At 43.4% G+C, this 18,769-nt stretch overlaps 1 long non-coding RNA gene across 1 annotated transcript; it reads right to left on the bottom strand.

The window, feature by feature from the left end:
- Window positions 1–1,054: 1,054 nt before the first annotated feature.
- LOC129645047 (uncharacterized) lies at window positions 1,055–9,997 on the bottom strand. The gene is made up of 4 exons (XR_008711132.1): window positions 9,939–9,997; window positions 8,533–8,627; window positions 8,383–8,450; window positions 1,055–1,165 (listed from the first exon to the last, which is right to left on the bottom strand). It is a non-coding gene; the product is annotated as an uncharacterized LOC129645047 (long non-coding RNA).
- Between the last annotated feature and the right edge of the window lie 8,772 nt (window positions 9,998–18,769).

Below are 18,769 nucleotides of genomic sequence, written 5' to 3'. Positions count from 1 at the left end.
CAAAGAAGACATCCAGATGGCTAACAAACACATGAAAAGATGCTCAACGTCACTCATTATAAGAGAAATGCAAATCAAAACCACTATGAGGTACCATTTCACACCAGTCAGAATGGCTGCGATCCAAAAGTCTACAAGTAATAAATGCTGGAGAGGGTGTGGAGAAAAGGGAACCCTCTTCCCTGTTGGTGGGAATGCAAACTAGTACAGCCACTATGGAGAACAGTGTGGAGATTCCTTAAAAAACTGGAAATAGAACTGCCTTATGATCCAGCAATCCCACTGCTGGGCATACACACTGAGGAAACCAGAAGGGAAAGAGACACGTGTACCCCAATGTTCATCGCAGCACTGTTTATAATAGCCAGGACATGGAAGCAACCTAGATGTCCATCAGCAGATGAATGGATAAGAAAGCTGTGGTACATATACACAATGGAGTATTACTCAGCCATTAAAAAGAATACATTTGAATCAGTTCTAATGAGGTGGATGAAACTGGAGCCTATTATACAGAGTGAAGTAAGCCAGAAGGAAAAACACCAATACAGTATACTAATGCATATATATGGAATTTAGAAAGATGGTAACAATAACCCTGTGTATGAGACAGCAAAAGAGACACTGATGTATAGAACAGTCTTATGGACTCTGAGAGAGAGGGAGAGGGTGGGAAGATTTGGGAGAATGGCATTGAAACATGTAAAATATCATGTATGAAACGAGTTGCCAGTCCAGGTTCGATGCACGATACTGGATGCTTGGGGCTGGTGCACTGGGACGACCCAGGGGGATGGAATGGGGAGGGAGGAGGGAGGAGGGTTCAGGATGGGGAACACATGTATACCTGTGGCAGATTCATTTTGATATTTAGCAAAACTAATACAATTATGTAAAGTTTAAAAATAAAATAAAATTAAAAAAAAAAAAGAAAAAATCAATAAAACACGGGAGAAATTATAGACTCTAATACAAGGATATATATTAGAAAGAATCCTTTTGACACTGCTGCTGCTGCTAAGTCACTTCAGTCGTGTCCGACTCTGTGCGACCCCATGAACTGCAGCCTACCAGGCTTGTCCGTCCATGGGATTCTCCAGGCAAGAACACTGGAGTGGGTTGCCATTTCCTTCTCCTCTTTTTGACACTAGAATTTATTAAAGCACTGAGAGAAAAAAACACACAAAAATTAATACAATATTTTAAAAGCTATAAAGATAAGAAATGAACAACAGAAGTAATTCTGCTATTGCAAAGAGAATATTAATGAAAAAGTTTAGATGATCCTAAAAGCAGTCAATCATTAAGACAAGGAAATAAACTTCTAGTAGAAATAATAGTTTCTTGAATGATTTGGTATCCTATTAATGAGAAATGAACCATTGACTCACACTGAAATAAGATTTCAACTTTTGCTTCTGTGACATTGATAGTAATAAAGATAATGTGAAACTCCTAACATGTCACTACATAAAGGACATTGAATAGTCAATCACAAGAAACCTTGAAATGCCTTGCAGTCTTAAAGCTCACGAGCGAAAGAAACTCAGTAGAGATGGTCCCAATTTTAACAACAATCCTAAAACTTTACATGACATTACCAATAATGAGCTGTGAAGTTATAATTAATTAAGTAATTAGTTAATCTATGACAAATTGTCAACAATATATATTGATCACAAATGTCAGAGGAAAGATTGAATGACCAATGCACTCTGTCTCTTCAGGTTGGATACAGAGAAAAGGGAAGCCTCCTTCCTACACTCTCCGTGGGAATGTAAGTTGGTAAAACCACTATGGAGAACAGTATGGAGGTTCCTTGAAAAACTAAAAGTAGAGTTACCAGTGATCCCACTCTGGGCAGATAATCCAGAGAAAAACAGGGTTCAAAAAACTACATGCACCCCACTGCTTATAGCAGCGCTATTCACAACAGCCAAGACAGGGAATCAACCTAAATGCCCACTGACAGAGGAATGGATAAAGATCTGCTACTTTATGCAATGCGATATTACTCAGCCACAAAAAGAATGAAATTATGCCATTTGAAGAAACATGAATGGACCTGGAAATTATTACACTAACTGCAGTAAGTCAGAGAAAGACAAAAATCGTATGATATTCTTTATGTGTGGAACCTAAAAAAAAAGAAATTATACAAATGAACTTATTTACAAAACAGAAAGAGACTTGCAGACTTGGAGAACGAACTTAGGGTTAACAGACTAGGGGTAGGGGGTGAAGGGATAGGTTGAGAGTTTGGGATTGACATGTACACACTGCTATATTTAAAGACAGATAACCAACAAAGACCTACTGTATAGCTCAATATTCTGTAATAGCCTAAGTGGGAAATAATTTGAAAAAGAATTGATACACGTAAATATATAACTGAATCACTTTGCTGTACACTTGAAACTAATGCAACATTGTTAATCAACTATACTCTAATATAAAATTTAAAAATGTTAAATCTAGTCTATCTTTTCAAATATATTTTAAAATTGCTGTCAGACAAAGAGGAAAGCAAAGACTATGCAGCAAAAAAAAAAAAAAAAAATAGAGAGGGGGGAAGAGGTGGTGCAGGCAGCTAACTAATAAAATAATGCCTTACTTTCCTGGACTTTCTAATGGGAGGGGGCTTTGGGGGAGAATGGATACATGTGTATGTATGGGTGAATCTGATAGCTTATGGTCAATGGTGTCAGATTCATGATCTCCAAAGAAGAAGGTTTAACTTCTGGACCAGGGACCAGGCTTGATCACTCAAGAGCTTTTGTGTAAGCAGAGTTTTATTAAAGTGAAAAAGGAGAGAGGAAGCTTCTGACATAGACATCAGAAGGGGGGTGGAGAGTGCTCCCCATCCCTAGCCTTAGCAAGGGAATTATATACTTTTTAACTGGTTATTACAATAAATCAAAAGAATGTCTCAAGATTGTAGAGATCTTACTAGACCCACTCCCATAATTTACATTTTAAGATAACAGGATTAGCCAGAAGGGTTTCAGGAAGGAGAAACAGTCCTCAAGCAGGATGCCTTGTTGTTATATAATCCTTACTCAATGAAACTAAGCCATGCCTGTGGGGCAACCCAAGATGGGCGGGTCATGGTGGAGAGATCTAACAGAATGTGGTCCACTGGAGAAGGGAATGGCAAACCACTTCAGTATTCTTGCCTTGAGAACCCCATGAACAGTATGAAAAGGCAAAATGATAGGATACTGAAAGTGAAACTCCCCAGGTCAGTAGGTGCCCAATATGCTACTGGAGATCAGTGGAGAAATAACTCCAGAAAGAATGAAGGGATGGAGCCAAAGCAAAAAGAATACCCAGCTGTGGATGTGACTGGTGATAGAAGCAAGGTCCGATACTGTAAAGAGCAATATTGCATAGGAACCTGGAATGTCAGGTCCATGAATCAAGGCAAATTGGAAGTGGTCAAACAAGAGATGGCAAGAGTGAATGTCGACATTCTAGGAATCAGCGAACTGAATTGGACTGGAATGGGTGAATTTAACTCAGATGACCATTATATCTACTACTGTGGGCAGGAATCCCTCAGAAGACATGGAGTGGCCATCATGGTCAACAAAAGAGGCTGAAATGCAGTACTTGGATGCAATCTCAAAAATGACAGAATGATCTCTGTTCGTTTCCAAGGCAAACCATTCAATATCACAGTAATCCAAGTCTATGCCCCAACCAGTAATGCTGAAGAAGCTGAAGTTGAACGAATCTATGAAGACCTACAAGACCTTTTAGAACTAACACCCAAAAAAGATGTCCTTTTCATTATAGGGGACTGGAATGCAAAAGTAGGAAGTCAAGAAACACCTAGAGTAACAGGCAAATTTGGCCTTGGAATACAGAATGAAGCAGGGCAAAGACTAGTAGAGTTTTGCCAAGAAAATGCACTGGTCATAACAAACACCCTCTTCCAACAACACAAGAGAAGACTCTATACATGGACATCACCAGATGGTCAGCACCGAAATCAGACTGATTATATTCTTTGCAGCCAAAGATGGAGAAGCTCTATACAGTCAACAAAAACAAGACCAGGAGCTGACTGTGGCTCAGATCATGAACTCCTTATTGCCAAATTCAGACTGAAATTGAAGAAAGTAGGGAACACCACTAGACCATTCAGGTATGACCTAAATCAAATCCCTTATGATTATACAGTGGAAGTGAGAAATAGATTTAAGGGCCTAGATCTGATAGATAGAGTGCCTGATGAACTATGGAATGAGGTTCGTGACATTGTCCAGGAGACAGGGATCAAGACCATCCTCATGGAAAAGAAATGCAAAAAAGCAAATGGCTGTCTGCGGAGGGCTTACAAATAGCTGTGAAAAGTAGAGAAGCGAAAAACAAAGGAGAAAAGGAAAGATATAAACATCTGAATGCAGAGTTCCAAAGAATAGCAAGAAGAGATAAGAAAGCCTTCTTCAGTGATCAATGCAAAGAAATAGAGGAAAACAACAGAATGGGAAAGACTAGGGATCTCTTCAAGCGAATCAGAGATACCAAATGAACATTTCATGCAAAGATGGGCTCGATAAAGGAGAGAAATGGTATGGACCTAACAGAAGCAGAAGATATTAAGAAGAGATGGCAAGAATACACAGAAGAACTATACAAAAAAGATCTTCACGACCCGGATAATCACGATGGTGTGATCACTGACCTAGAGCCAGACATCCTGGAATGTGAAGTCAAGTGGGCCTTAGAAAGCATCACTACAAACAAAGCTAGTGGAGGTGATGGAATTCCAATTGAGCTATTCCAAATCCTGAAAGATGATGCTGTGAAAGTGCTGCACTCAATATGCCAGCAAATTTGGAAAACTCAGCAGTGGCCACAGGACTGGAAAAAGTCAGTTTTCATTCCAATCCCAAAGAAAAGCAATGCCAAAGAATGCTCAAACTACTGCACAATTGCACTCATCTCACACGCTAGTAAAGTAATGCTCAAAATTCTCCAAGCCAGGCTTCAGCAATATGTGAACCGTGAACTTTCTGATGTTCAAGCTGGTTTTAGAAAAGGCAGAGGAACCAGAGATCAAATTGCCAACATCCGCTGGTGCCGGGAGCTGGCATATTGCATATTGAGTGCATATTGCATATTGAGTGCAGCACTTTCCACAGCATCATCTTTCAGGATCTGGACTAGCTCAACTGGAATTCTATCACTGCCGGGAGCCAGCGTGAGGAACTCCGCCCATGACAAAGGTCATGAGGAAGGAGGCTCGGCATATGCAAAGGCAGGATCGAGCCTCAGGAGTTCCCCTGGAAATTCTCAAGCATCTACCCCCAAACCAGAGTCTGCCTACTTTCGGCTTTGTGCTCTCACCTACACCTCTGACTTTACGGGGGCTGTCCCCCACTACCTCTCTGAAAAAAGAGTTAGCTTACAGCTCCAGTTAATAATTCCTGGTGTGACAGTGTTTCAACCTACAAACTCCTTTGGAAATCCTCTAGCCTGCCTGAATAGGTTTTTCCGGCCACATGTGATTGTTCAGAGCCTCCCAACTGTGAGAGGCAGGAGATGTTCTAAACTGTCTAAACACAGATTCTTTTGAGTAGTTAAAAGATTGATTAGAAATTGTATTGGTGAAGGGTTTTTCACTTATTGAGCCAATGTTTGCTGCTAAGTCTCCATACTCCTTACCTACTGTGTCCTTGGCAGTGTATTGATTGATATAATGGGTGTATAGAAATGTAAGTAGTAGCCTCAGTGTTTGTAACGTTGGACCCTTGAGTTAATTCTTTTCTTGATTGAGCCCACCTCACCTTTGCCCTATAGGAATGCAGCTTGTCCAGTGCTTTTTTGGAGGCTGGTGCCTGACTTTGGAATAATCACCTTTAGAGAAAGATAAGTTTCTTAAAATGTTAACAGGCCTCCTGGCCAGAAGATGATGTAATTCACCTGAACTTTTGCATATGACAAGTTTGAAAGCCTGGCTTCGATTAGGACCAGGAACTGCTGTCCTTGCATGACTCCACCCCTTCCCCCATTATCCTCTATGCACAACTTTAGGTATAAAAACTACTTTGGAAAATAAAGTGCGGGCCTTGTTCACTGAAACTTGGTCTCCCCATGTTGCTCTCTCTCTCAAATTCTGGCTGAGTCTCCATCTGGAGCGCGGAACCCACCATGCTTGCTAATTATGCCTGGGCTTCTAAGATCCGACCGGGGAGGCCTCAGTGTCTCCTCTCCTTTGGGAGAACGGAAGGATGCCTGCGGCCTACATAAGTGGTGCAAACTTCTTGTCTTGAAGTTTTATTGGTCTCCCGCGTAAACCAAGCTACTCAGCCTCTTTTCTCCACTGAATTTTCCTACTGAGCTATCCTCATTCTATTACTCTTTATATCTCTAATTAATATCTAATTGAAGCTATTGTATCCTGATCCTCGCTGACGCCGTCCCTGCTTCTAATACCCTGGATCAGCTGGGGCTGGACCCTGGCACGCTGGATCATGGAAAAAGCAAGAGAGTTCCAGAAAAAGATCTATTTCTGCTTTATTGACTATGCCAAAGCCTTTGACTGTGTGGATCACAATAAACTGTGGAAAATTCTGAAAGAGATGGGAATACCAGACCACCTGATTTGCCTCTTGAGAAATTTGTATGCAGGTCAGGAAGCAACAGTTAGAACTGGACATGGAACAACAGACTGGTTCCAAATAGGAAAAGGAGCACATCAAGGCTGTATATTGTCACCCTGTTTATTTAACTTATATGCAGAGTACATCATGAGAAACGCTGGACTGGAAGAAACACAAGCTGGCATCAAGATTGCCGGGAGAAATATCAGTCACCTCAGATATGCAGATGACACCACCCTTATGGCAGAAAGGGAAGAGGAACTCAAAAGCCTCTTGATGAAAGTGAATGTGGAGAGTGAAAAAGTTGGCTTAAAGCTCAACATTCAGAAAACAAAGATCATGGCATCTGGTCCCATCACTTCATGGGAAATAGATGGGGAAACGGTGGAAACAGTGTCAGACTTGATTTTTCTGGGCTCCAAAATCACTGCAGATGGTGACTGCAGTCATGAAATTAAAAGACGCTTACTCCTTGGCAAGAAAGTTATGACCAACCTAGATAGCATATTCAAAAGCAGAGACATTACTTTGCCAACAAAGGTCCATCTGGTCAAGGCTATGGTTTTTCCTGTGGTCATGTATGGATGTGAGAGTTGGACTGTGAAGAAGGCTGAGCGCCGAAGAATTGATGCTTTTGAACTGTGGTGTTGGAGAAGACTCTTGAGAGTCCCTTGGACTGCAAGGAGATCCAACCAGTCCATTCTGAAGGAGATCAGCCCTGGGATTTCTTTGGAAGGAATGATGCTAAAGCTGAAACTCCAGTACTTTGGCCACCTGATGTGAAGAGTTGACTCATTGGAAAAGACTCTGATGCTGGGAGGGATTGGGGGCAGGAGGAGAAGGGGACGACAGAGGATGCGATGGCTGGATGGCATCACTGACTCGATGGACATGAGTCTCAGTGAACTCCGGGAGTTGGTGATGGAGAGGGAGGCCTGGCGTGCTGCGATTCATGGGGTCGCAAAGAGTCGGACATGACTGAGCGACTGATCTGATCTGACAGAGTTTAAACTGAGTTGTTTGTTGTGTAATCATCAGTTCCAGGCTTAAAGAAAAAAAAGTTTTATGTGACTAAGACTAAGGAATGTAGAGGAAAAAAAGACATTTGTCCTTTCCTCCTCCTTGAGAATTCCAGACCCCTCTCTCCTCCTCAGGGACCCTGGACTTCTTATCAACCTGCCTAAGAATTGACTCTCTCAAGCCCCTCTGCTGTTCACTTAAAACTATCACAATGTTGCTTGTCAACAGGCTAAATCCCATCACAAAATAAAAAGTTTGGTAAAAAATACAGGCTCCTTAAGAGAAATAAGACTGCCCAAAGAAGGGGTGGCTAACAGAAGCAGCCCAGGAGAGGTTCCAACCCCTGGGGCCTCTGGGGCAGGTGGCAGAACCCAGAAGTGTGGGGGTTTGATCCCTGTGAAGGGAATGCTGATAACGGGAGACCGAACAGAAGGATGAATCTCCCCGCCTCCCTCCTGAAGGAGGCTTCTCAGCAGCAGCACACCTCAGAGCCTCCCCGGAGACAGGGCACAGGACCAAACAGTCAAGCCAGCCTTTCTGGCCAGGCTGGGACCCCCTTGTCTGCTTTCCTTCCTTCTCTGCTCAGTCATCCCCCACCCCTCTGGCTTCTCAGGGATCGTCACACACGTGTACACACATATCCCCAGTAATTTGGTAGCTCGCTGCATCTGTTCTTCAGTTAAAAAAAAAAAAAAAAGACGTATCAAGAAAACTAACCTGGAAGTCTCAATACAAACCTAAGTCAACTCACCAATCACTTAGCCATGTAAAGTGCGCCGAGTATACAGTGAGAAAACATCCTCTTCCTGTGTTCATGCCCTGGTTGAAAATGGAAACGAAAATGCCAGGATGTGATACAGGCTTGGGATAAAGCCCCGCATCCTAGAGAGGTGAGACTTACCGCAGAGAGGCAATGACAGGGAGCAACTGACAGCAAGCGGGTGAGCTGGATTAAAGATGGAATCCAGGGAGCGATGAGCAAAGGGTTGTACAAACCTGGATGTGAGCAATATGAAAGTAAGTTTCAGGGACTTGCTTGGTGTCCAGTGGTTAAGAGTCCGCCTGCCAATGTAAGAGACACAGGTTCGATCCCTGGTCCAGGAAGATTCCACGTGCCGTGGGGCAACTAACCCTGTGCACCACAACTACAGAGTGACCCCCACTCACCACAACTAGAAAAAGCCCAGGAACAGCAACGAATACCCAAAAAGAGTAAGTTTCAAGCAAATGTTGAAATTAGGTCTGGCTGCTAATGACAGAAAATTATCAAAAGCAATTTTTTTCAACACTCTGGAAATTAACCAAAGGCGTGCAGCCATTTGAGGAGATATATTCCCCCCCAAGGCGATGGCACCCCACTCCAGTATTCTTGCCTGGAAAATCCCATGGACGGAGGGGCCTGGTGGGCTGCAGTCCATGGGGTCGCGAAGAGTCAGACACAACAGCGCGACTTCACTTTCACTTTTCACTTTTATGCATTGGAGGAGGAAATGGCAACCCACTCCAGTGTTCTTGCCTGGAGAATCCCAGGGATGGGGGAGCCTGGTGGGCTGCCGTCTCTGGGGTCGCACAGAGTCAGACACGACTGAAGTGACTTAGCAGCAGCAGCAGCAGCATTCCCCCCCAAAATAACTGAATCTCTGTAAGAAATGTTAACTTTGCAGCATTTTAACCTGCCTTGGGCCCATCTTTCTCTTCCCAGCTGTGGGGCTTGGGGAAAGTTGCTCCTCCAAAAAGCCCCATTGCCAGACTCTGTCATCACTGGCCTGTCTGCAAGTTCTCTTGAAATCCCAGTGGCCACATGTGACAAAGAAAATAGACTCTACACATTGAGTTCAGGAAAGTTTGTAAACAAACAGCAGCTGTTGCCAGCAGAGCCTGGACCATGTGATTCCCAGAGTTTGTACAGCATATGATTTCTTGTGTCCAGTTTGCAACAAAAACATTATTAGACCTGTCAAGACACAGGAAATATGGCCTTCAAGAAAAAAGCAGTCAAGAACTGCCTTTAAGCCCAGACGTTGAACTTACTAAAGAAAGACATTTAACCAGACATTAAATAGATTCAGAGAACTCAAGGAGGCCATGCCTGTGAACACAGCATGAGAACCATGTCCCACCACAGATCATACCGATAACGAGATGAGAATCTTTTTTAAATAAACAAATACAAGGATTTCCCTGGCAGTCCAGTAGTTAAGACTTTCCGTTCCAGTGGGAACTAAGATTCCACATACCTTGGGGCCAAAAAAGCAAAATATAAAATAGAAGCATTATTGTAACGGGCAACTACAAATTGGCACTTACCAAGAGCATTGCCAACTGCTGAACAACAAAGCCATTTGCCATCTGCCTCTACGGAGACTGAAGCCCATGCTGCTACAGCTGTGGACCTTCAACACCCCCTGAGGGAGTTCAGGGTGCAGTGAGGCCCTCTGTGCTCCGGGGAATCTGGTGGGATAGGTCTTTAGATAGTTGGATGTTTTTAGGAACAGATTTTATGATCTCAATCCTTGCATCTCCTCATAACTAGAGAAGCACTAAATCCCTTCATGGGGACATCAGACCCTCATGACTAACAAAAAAACCTTTTGTAAATTGAGTGATTCATGGTATTGAACTCCCCTTTCACCAAAACCTCATACATTGACTTTCCCCTACTGCCGCTTTGGAGCAGTCTCTCAGAGCTATCTGAGATGCTGCCTCCCGGGCTGCAGACCTCCTTTTGCCCCAAATAAAACTTAACTCACAAGTCACAAGTTGTACATCTTTTTTTTTAGTTGACATAACCAATTCAATAAAGACTTTAAAATGGTCCACATCAAAAAAAAAATCTTTACAAAAAAAATATATAAATTCTGGAGCGATGAAGTATGGTAACTGCAAAGAAAAATTGCTGGGTGTGGCTCATGAGCAGATCTGAAGACAGGTGAGTTGAGGTTATGCAGGCGGAAATGGAGAAAATATCTTGGTGAGCTCAAGCTGCTGTAACAAATACCAAAGAGTGGCTGGCTCAAACAGCAGACATTCACCTCTCAGAGTTCTGGAGGCTGAAAGTCTGAGATCAGGGTGCCAGCACGGCTGGATCCTTGGGGAGCTTTCTCTTCCTGGTCCTCACAAGGCATCGAGAGAGACAGAGAGAAAGCTCTGATCCCTTCGATAGCTTACAGTGAACGGTGTCAGATTCCTGATCTCCGAGGAAGAAGATTTAACTTCAGGACCAGGGACCAGGCTTGATTACGCATGAGCTTTTGTATAGCAGAGTTTTATTTAAGTGAAAAGGGACAAAGGAAGTTTCTGACATAGACATCAGAAGGGGGACGGAGAATGCCCCCCTAGCTATTGTTGAAGGGGGTAGTTATATACTTTTTAAGTTAGTTATTACAATAAATCAAAAGAAAGTCTCAAAGTTGTAAAAAATTTTACCAGACCCACTCCCACGGTTACATTTTAGGATAACAGGATTAAAACTTAACAATAGAAAAATCCTACCAGACCCACTCCCATAAAATACATTCTAAGATATCAGGATTAGTCAGAAGGTTTTCAGGAGTTCAATGTGAATAGTGGCTCAGATGGTAAAGCATCTGCCTACAATGCGGGAGACCTGGGTTCAATCCCTGGGTAGGGAAGATTCCCTAGAGAAGGAAATGGCAACCCACTCCAGTACTCTTGCTTGGAAAATCCCATGGATGGAGGAGCCTGGTAGGCCACAGTCCACAGGGTCGCAAAGAGTCAGACATGACTGAGCGAATTCACTTCATTTTCAGTTCAGTTCAGTTTCAGGAAGGTGAAACTGTCCTTAAGAGGTATACACTGTTGTTATATAATCACTAGTACAGAGTTTAACCTAAGTTGTTTGTTGTGTAATCATCAGTTCTGGGCTTAAAGAAAAAAAAGAAAAAAACAGTTTTATGTGACTAAGGCTAAGGAATGTAGAGAAAAAAAGTTTGTCCTTTGCTCCTCCTTGAGAACCCCAGACCCCTGTCTCCACTTCAAGAGCCCTAGAGCCCTTTCTCTTCCTCAAGGACGCCAGACTTCTTATCAACCTGCCTAGGAATTGACTCTCTCACCTTCATTCCCTTAATACGGTACCAGTCCCATAATGGGGCTCCACCTGAATGACCTCATCCAAGCTTGATCTCCTCCCAAAGGCCCCACCTCCAAACACCATCACATTAGGGATGAGGCCTTCCACATATGAATTTGATTGTGTAGGGGAAGGGAACACAAGCTTTCAGTCCACAGCAGAAAGAAAAAAGACTTTAAAAAGAAAATGAGGGGGGAGTGTTCAACAGGGAAGAGACATATGTATACATATGGCTGATACGTGTTGATTACTGCAGAAACCAAGAGGATTAACCTAGAGCCTATTGTACAGAGTGAAATAAGAAAGACAAATAAACATATATTAACATATATATGGACTCTAGAAGATGGTACTCATGATCCTACATGCAGGGCAGTGAAGGAGACAGACACGAACATCTTTTGGACTTAGTGGGAGAAGCAGAGGGTGGGATGATTTGAGAGAATAGCATTGAAACATACACATCAGATCAGATCAGTCGCTCAGTCATGTCCGACTCTTTGTGACCCCATGAATCGCAGCACGCCAGGCCTCCCTCTCCATCACCAACTCCCGGAGTTCACTCAGACTCACGTCCATCGAGTCAGTGATGCCATCCAGCCATCTCATCCTCTGTCGTCCCCTTCTCCTACTGCCCCCAATCCCTCCCAGCATCAGAGTCTTTTCCAATGAGTCAACTCTTCACATCAGGTGGCCAAAGTACTGGAGTTTCAGCTTTAGCATCATTCCTTCCAAAGAAATCCCAGGGCTGATCTCCTTCAGAATGGACTGGTTGGATCTCCTTGCAGTCCAAGGGACTCTCAAGAGTCTTCTCCAACACCACAGTTCAAAAGCATCAATTCTTCGGCGCTCAGCTTTCTTCACAGTCCAACTCTCACATCCATACATGACCACAGGAAAAACCATAGCCTTGACCAGATGGACCTTTGTTGGCAAAGTAATGTCTCTGCTTTTGAATATGCTATCTAGGTTGGTCATAACTTTCCTTCCAAGGAGTAAGCGTCTTTTAATTTCATGGCTGCAGTCACCATCTGCAGTGATTTTGGAGCCCAGAAAAATCAAGTCTGACACTGTTTCCACTGTTTCCCCAAAAACATACACATAACCATATGTAACACAGAAAGTCAATGGGAGTTTGATGTATAACATGGAGAACTTCAGAGGAACATCCCTCCGGCTTGTCACAGGTCTCTTCCAGGTCTCTGCTCAAATATCCCCTCAACACAGAGTCCTCTCCTGATCTCCCTGTGTAAGACAGCAACTCCCAACCCTCACCACCGTCCCCCCACCAGGCACTTCCAGGTCTCCTACTCTACTCTGTTTCTCTCCCTGGCTGTCAGCTACATGATTGCCCATCCATTTGTGTATGGTCTTCTCCCTCTACTGGTAATATGTTCAGGAAGGCTGACATTTTGCTATTTCATCACCAACTGCTGGCCCAGTTTCAGCACCCCAAAGCTGCCCAACAAATACATTTTGAATGAATTAATTCTATCAGCCATCAAGATGTCTGTATACTTGGATCCAGTAAACTCAGTCCTGGAAATTCAGGCAAATAAATTAAGAAAAGAGAAAAGTGATGTGAATGCAAATTTCTGTTGCTGTAGAGTCATTGGTCAAACTTCATGGTACTAAGGGCATTTTGTTTTTGTTGTCTTGTTTAGTTGCTAGGTCGTGTCTGACTCTTTTACAACTCCCTTCAGGCTCCTCTGTCCATGGTATTTTCCAGGCAAGAATACTGGAGTGGGTTGCTATTTCCTTCTCCAGGGGATCTCCCAGACCCAGGGATCAAACCCGGGTCTCCTGCTTGGTGGATTTAAGGTGGATTCCCTAAACCAGTGAGCCACCTGGGAAAGCATGGGGAAGGCTAATGATGAAAAATCAGCATACGGAGTCAGGTTTTTAGGAAACGTTTCTCAGAAGAGAGTCCTGAGCAGAATCTCAAAGGAAGTGGCAGGTTGATTTAGCAGAAGAATGACTCTGGCTGAAGACCTGGGGGAGGAATAGGTCCTGGAGCTTGAAGGTTGAAGGACATCAGTCAGTCATCAGAACCAGGGGTCTCAGGGGAATGGAGTTTGAGAACCAAAGAGAAGTTGGTGGCGGGATAGGAGTGGAGGTCATAGAGCTCGCCCCAAATTCAGTATAAACACCACTGAGCTCTTCTTACAGTAAATATCAGTGAACCTGAAGATATTATACATGGAAGGTACGAATCTTGCAAAAATTGTTTTTAAATGCCTGAAAATGGGTAAAATATGTGAGATTTGTTCTGCCAGATCAGGAAAGTCATCCTGCGGCTCCTGGCAGATCTGTCAAACATACTCCCACCTGGATTTCTAACTCAGAAGCCATGAGCTCAGCAAGGGTGGGACTTCCCGTCTGGAGGACACCTCCACACTTGTTAAGGATCCCATCAGATCATCTGGAGGTTGTCAGCATGTTTGCAGCTCTGTCAGAAGAGATGTGAGAGCAATTTCAACAGAGAGACTGAAAAGCATTCCTCTTTGCGAGAAAAGCCTTCAGACAGAAAAAATTCTTCAGGCCAAAATATTTAAGAACACAATAATAACAAGACACGCAGGGCATGGATTTGCAGCAATCTGGACGGACCTAGAGATGATCATACGAAGTAAAGTGAGTCAGAAAGAGAAAGACAGATACCACCTGATAGCACTTACGTGTGGAATCTAAAATAGGACACAAATGAACTTGTCTACAAAACAGACACACAGACATAGAGAACAGACTGATGGTTCCCAAGGGGAGCGGGTGGGAAAGGGATGGACTGGGAGGTTAGGATTATCAGACACAAACCATTATTATACATAGAATCAATGGACTATAAGGTCCTACTGTATAGCCCAGGGGATTATATGCAATATCCTGTGAGAAACCATAATGGAAAGGGGTATTTTAAAGAAAAGAAAGTGAAAGTGAAAGTGACTCAGTCATGTCCAACTCTTTGCGAGCCCTATAGTTCATGGAATTCTCTAGGCCAGAATACGGGAGTGGGTAGCCTTTCCCTTCTCCAGGGGATCTTCCCCACCCAGGGATCAAACCCAGGTCTCCCGCATTGCAGGCAGATTCTTTACCAGCTATATTTTAAAGAATGTGTGTTTGTATATATATATATATATATGTGTGTGTTCAGTTAAGTTGCTCAGTCGTGTCCAACTCTTTGTGACCCCATGAACCACAGCACAGGCCTCCCTGTCCCTCACCAACTCCTGGAGTTTACCTAAACTCATGCCCATCGAGTCAATGATGCCATCCAGCCATCTCATCCTCTGTCGTCTCCTTCTCCTCCTGCCTTCAATCCTTCCCAGCATCAGAGTCTTTTCCAATGAGTTAGTTCTTTGCATCAGGTGGCCAAAGTATTGGAGTTTCAGCTTCAACATCAGTCCTTCCAATGAATACCCAGGATTGATCTCCTTTAGGATGGACTAGTTGGATCTCCTTGCAGTCCAAGGGACTCTCAAGAGTCTTCTCCAACACCACAGTTCAAAAGCATCAATTCTTCGGCGCTCAGCTTTCTTCACAGTCCAACTCTCACATCCATATATGACTACTGGAAAAACCATAGCCTTGACTAGATGGACCTTTGTTGGCAAAGTAATGTCTCTGCTTTTGAATATGCTATCTAGGTTGGTCATAACTTTCCTTCCAAGGAGTAAGCGTCTTTTAATTTCATGACTGCAGTCACCTTCTGCAGTGATTTTGGAGCCCAGAAAAATAAAGTCTGACACTGTTTCCACTGCTTCCCCATCTATTTCCCATGAAGTGATGGGACCAGATGCCATGATCTTCGTTTTCTGAATGTTGAGCTTTAGGCCAACTTTTTCACTCTCCACTTTCACTTTCATCAAGAAGCTCTTTAGTTCTTCTTCCCTTTCTGCCATAAGGGTGGTGTCATCTGCATATCTGAGGCTATTGATATTTCTCCTGGCAATCTTGATTCCAGCTTGTGCTTCTTCCAGTCCAGCGTTTCTCATGATGTACTCTGCATATAAGTTAAATAAACAGGGTGACAATATACAGCCTTGACTAACTCCTTTTCCTATTTGGAACCAGTCTGTTGTTCCATGTCCAGTTCTAACTGTTGCTTCTTGACCTGCATACAGGTTTCTCAAGAGACAGGTCAGGTGGTCTGGTATGCCCATCTCTTTCAGAATTCTCCACAGTCTATTGTGACCCACAGTTATACACACACATATATATGCATGTATAGCTGAATCACTTCACTGTGCAGCAGAAACTAACACAACATTGTAATTCAACTATATTTCAACTTAAAAAAAAGTTCTGCACTTTTTAACTCCGGTTTTGTTTTGTTACCAGATTTATAAAATGGCTTTTTTACCATGAAACACATTTTTATGATGTAAATGGCTTGATGGCTTTTCTCATAGGTTGGCTTTTTAAACTTGAAGCTTAATTCTTTTTGCAGTGCTATCTTTCAGTTCAATTCAGTTCAGTCACTCAGTCGTGTCCGACTCTCTGCAACCCCATGAATCGCAGCACGCCAGGCCTCCCTGTCCATCACCAACTCCCAGAGTTCACTCAGACTCATGTCCATCGAGTCAGTGATGCCATCCAGCCATCTCATCCTCTGTTGTCCCCTTCTCCTCCTGCCCCCAATCCCTCCCAGCATCAGAGTCTTTTCCAATGAGTCAACTCTTCACATCAGGTGGCCAAAGTACTGGAGTTTCAGCTTTAGCATCATTCCTTCCAAAGAAATCCCAGGGCTGATCTCCTTCAGAATGGACTGGTTGGATCTCCTTGCAGTCCAAGGGACTCTCAAGAGTCTTCTCCAACACCACAGTTCAAAAGCATCAATTCTTTGGTGCTCAGCTTTCTTCACAGTCCAACTCTCACATCCATACATGACCACTGGAAAAACCATACCCTTGACTAGACGGACCTTTGTTGGAAAAGTAATGTCTCTGCTCTTTACTCGTATTTAATTGTTCTGTCATCTCAATAACTATCACTGAAGACTGCAGCTTTGCCTCTGCCCCTCACTTAAGTTCCAAAGTTACTAAGTGGCTTTGAACAAAAGATTTCAACTCTGCCCCTCCACTGTACAGAGGAAATAATCAGATTTCTCAGTTCTAAAGCCATTTTTTTTTTTTTTTTTGGGCCACACCAAGCAGCATGCAAGATGTTAGTTCCCTGACTAGAGGTCAAACCGGCGCCCCTGGCAGGGGAAGCATGGAATCTTAACCTCCGGGCCACCAGGGAAGTTCCCCTAAAGCCAATTTTAATGAAAATATTAACAGTATGATCTCCAGTACAAGATCTGACTCAGCCATAAGGAGTCACGACCACCCAACGAATGAATGGTCTCACCTCAAGAAGAATGGGCAGGGACTTCCCTGGTGGTTCAGGGGTTAAGAATCCACCTACCAAAGCAGGGGACAGACAGGAGTTCGCAGAGGACAGGAGTTCAATGCCTGGTGGGGAAACTAAACTACCAGATGCCACGAGCAGCTACACCTGCTTGCAGCGACTAGAAAGCAAGAGCAATGAAGACCCGGAGCAGCCAACACATAAATAGATACTAAATAAATAAAAGTTATCCAAAAAATAAAAGATGGGGCAAAGGTTTTGTATATTCAAAGATTTTGACAAAACTGGTATTCAGTCACTGCAGCTCCCAACATCACTTTGGAGAGAGATTCAGTACATGAATAGCAATTAACAAATAACAATTCCAAATAACAATTCAGAACAGGATATTGATAAGCTCCGGAGTATGGCCTCTCAGTTAATGCTTACAATCATGCCCCCGTCCCTCACCCTCAGGGGATACATTCCAAGACCCCTAGTGGATGCCTGAAATCAAGGCTAGTATCAAACTCTATATATGCTGTGATTTTTCCTAAACATACATGCCCAGGATGGGGAGATTCCCTGGAGGAGAGTATGGCAACCCACTCCAGTATTCTTGCCTGGAGAATCCCATGGACAAAGGAACCTGGCAGCCTAGAGTCCATAGGGTCGCACAGAGTTGGACACGACTAAAGTGACGTAGCATGCACGCAACCACATGCCTCAGATAAAGTTTACTTTTTAAATTAGGCACAGTTAGAGAATATCCTAATTGCCAGCATCACTACTCGTGTGCTTTGGGGTCATGATTAAGTAAAATAAGGCTTTCGAGAGCGTAATCACTGTGATACTACTATAGTCAATCTGATAACCCAGGAGGCTACTAAGTGACTGATGAGTGGGATTTGTTAAACAAAAGGAGGATTCACCTCTTGGGAGCGACACATCAGGAGGGCTTGGGGTCCCAACATGCTTTTCAGAACAGTACACAATTTAAAACTTGTGGATTATTTCTGGGATCTTCCATTTAATGTTTTTGAACCACAGCTGGCTTCGGTTAACTGAAACCACAGAAAGTAAAACCACACATAAGGGATAATTTAAATTTAAATGCAATAATTTAAAATGAAGTGAAAAATTGGGGTGGAGGAGGCAGAATCAGAGGAAGGTGGTCAAAAGCAGAAAGAAAAGAGTGTTGCCCAGAATCCAGTTGTTCAGGAATGGAGTCATTAGTCACTTTGGTCTCTGACCTACATACAGTACACCCTGGAAGGATTTCAGGGCCAAGATCAGGAATGAGGCAAACCATGTCCTTAGATAGTTAGAAATATTCCAGATGAAATTTTTTATGAACCTGGATTTTGGCTTCTTCCCATACTTAGAAAAGCACTGAAATCATTAGCTGAGATATCTGTTCCTCATGACTAGCAGTAACCTCCTACTGAGATGTATGCTTGAGTGCATGTACCCTTGTGCCTAAATCACATACACGCTGACCTCTCCCCCTCCCTTCTCAGAACACTTCCTCAGAGCTACCTGAGAGGATGTCTCCTAGATGCTCAGTTCAGTTCAGCTCAGTTCAGTCACTCAGTTGTGTCCGACTCTTTGCGACCCCATGAATCGCAGCACACCAGGCCTCCCTGCCCATCACAAACTCCCGGATGAGAGGGTAACAGGCAGGAAGGCCAGGGGTCTCCAAATGGAGGAAATAGCCTGC

The sequence above is a fragment of the Bubalus kerabau genome, chromosome 2, assembly GCF_029407905.1.
Source record: "Bubalus kerabau isolate K-KA32 ecotype Philippines breed swamp buffalo chromosome 2, PCC_UOA_SB_1v2, whole genome shotgun sequence".
NCBI classification, from domain to species: domain Eukaryota; kingdom Metazoa; phylum Chordata; class Mammalia; order Artiodactyla; family Bovidae; genus Bubalus; species Bubalus kerabau.
This window is presented reverse-complemented; position numbering and strand designations above follow the sequence as displayed.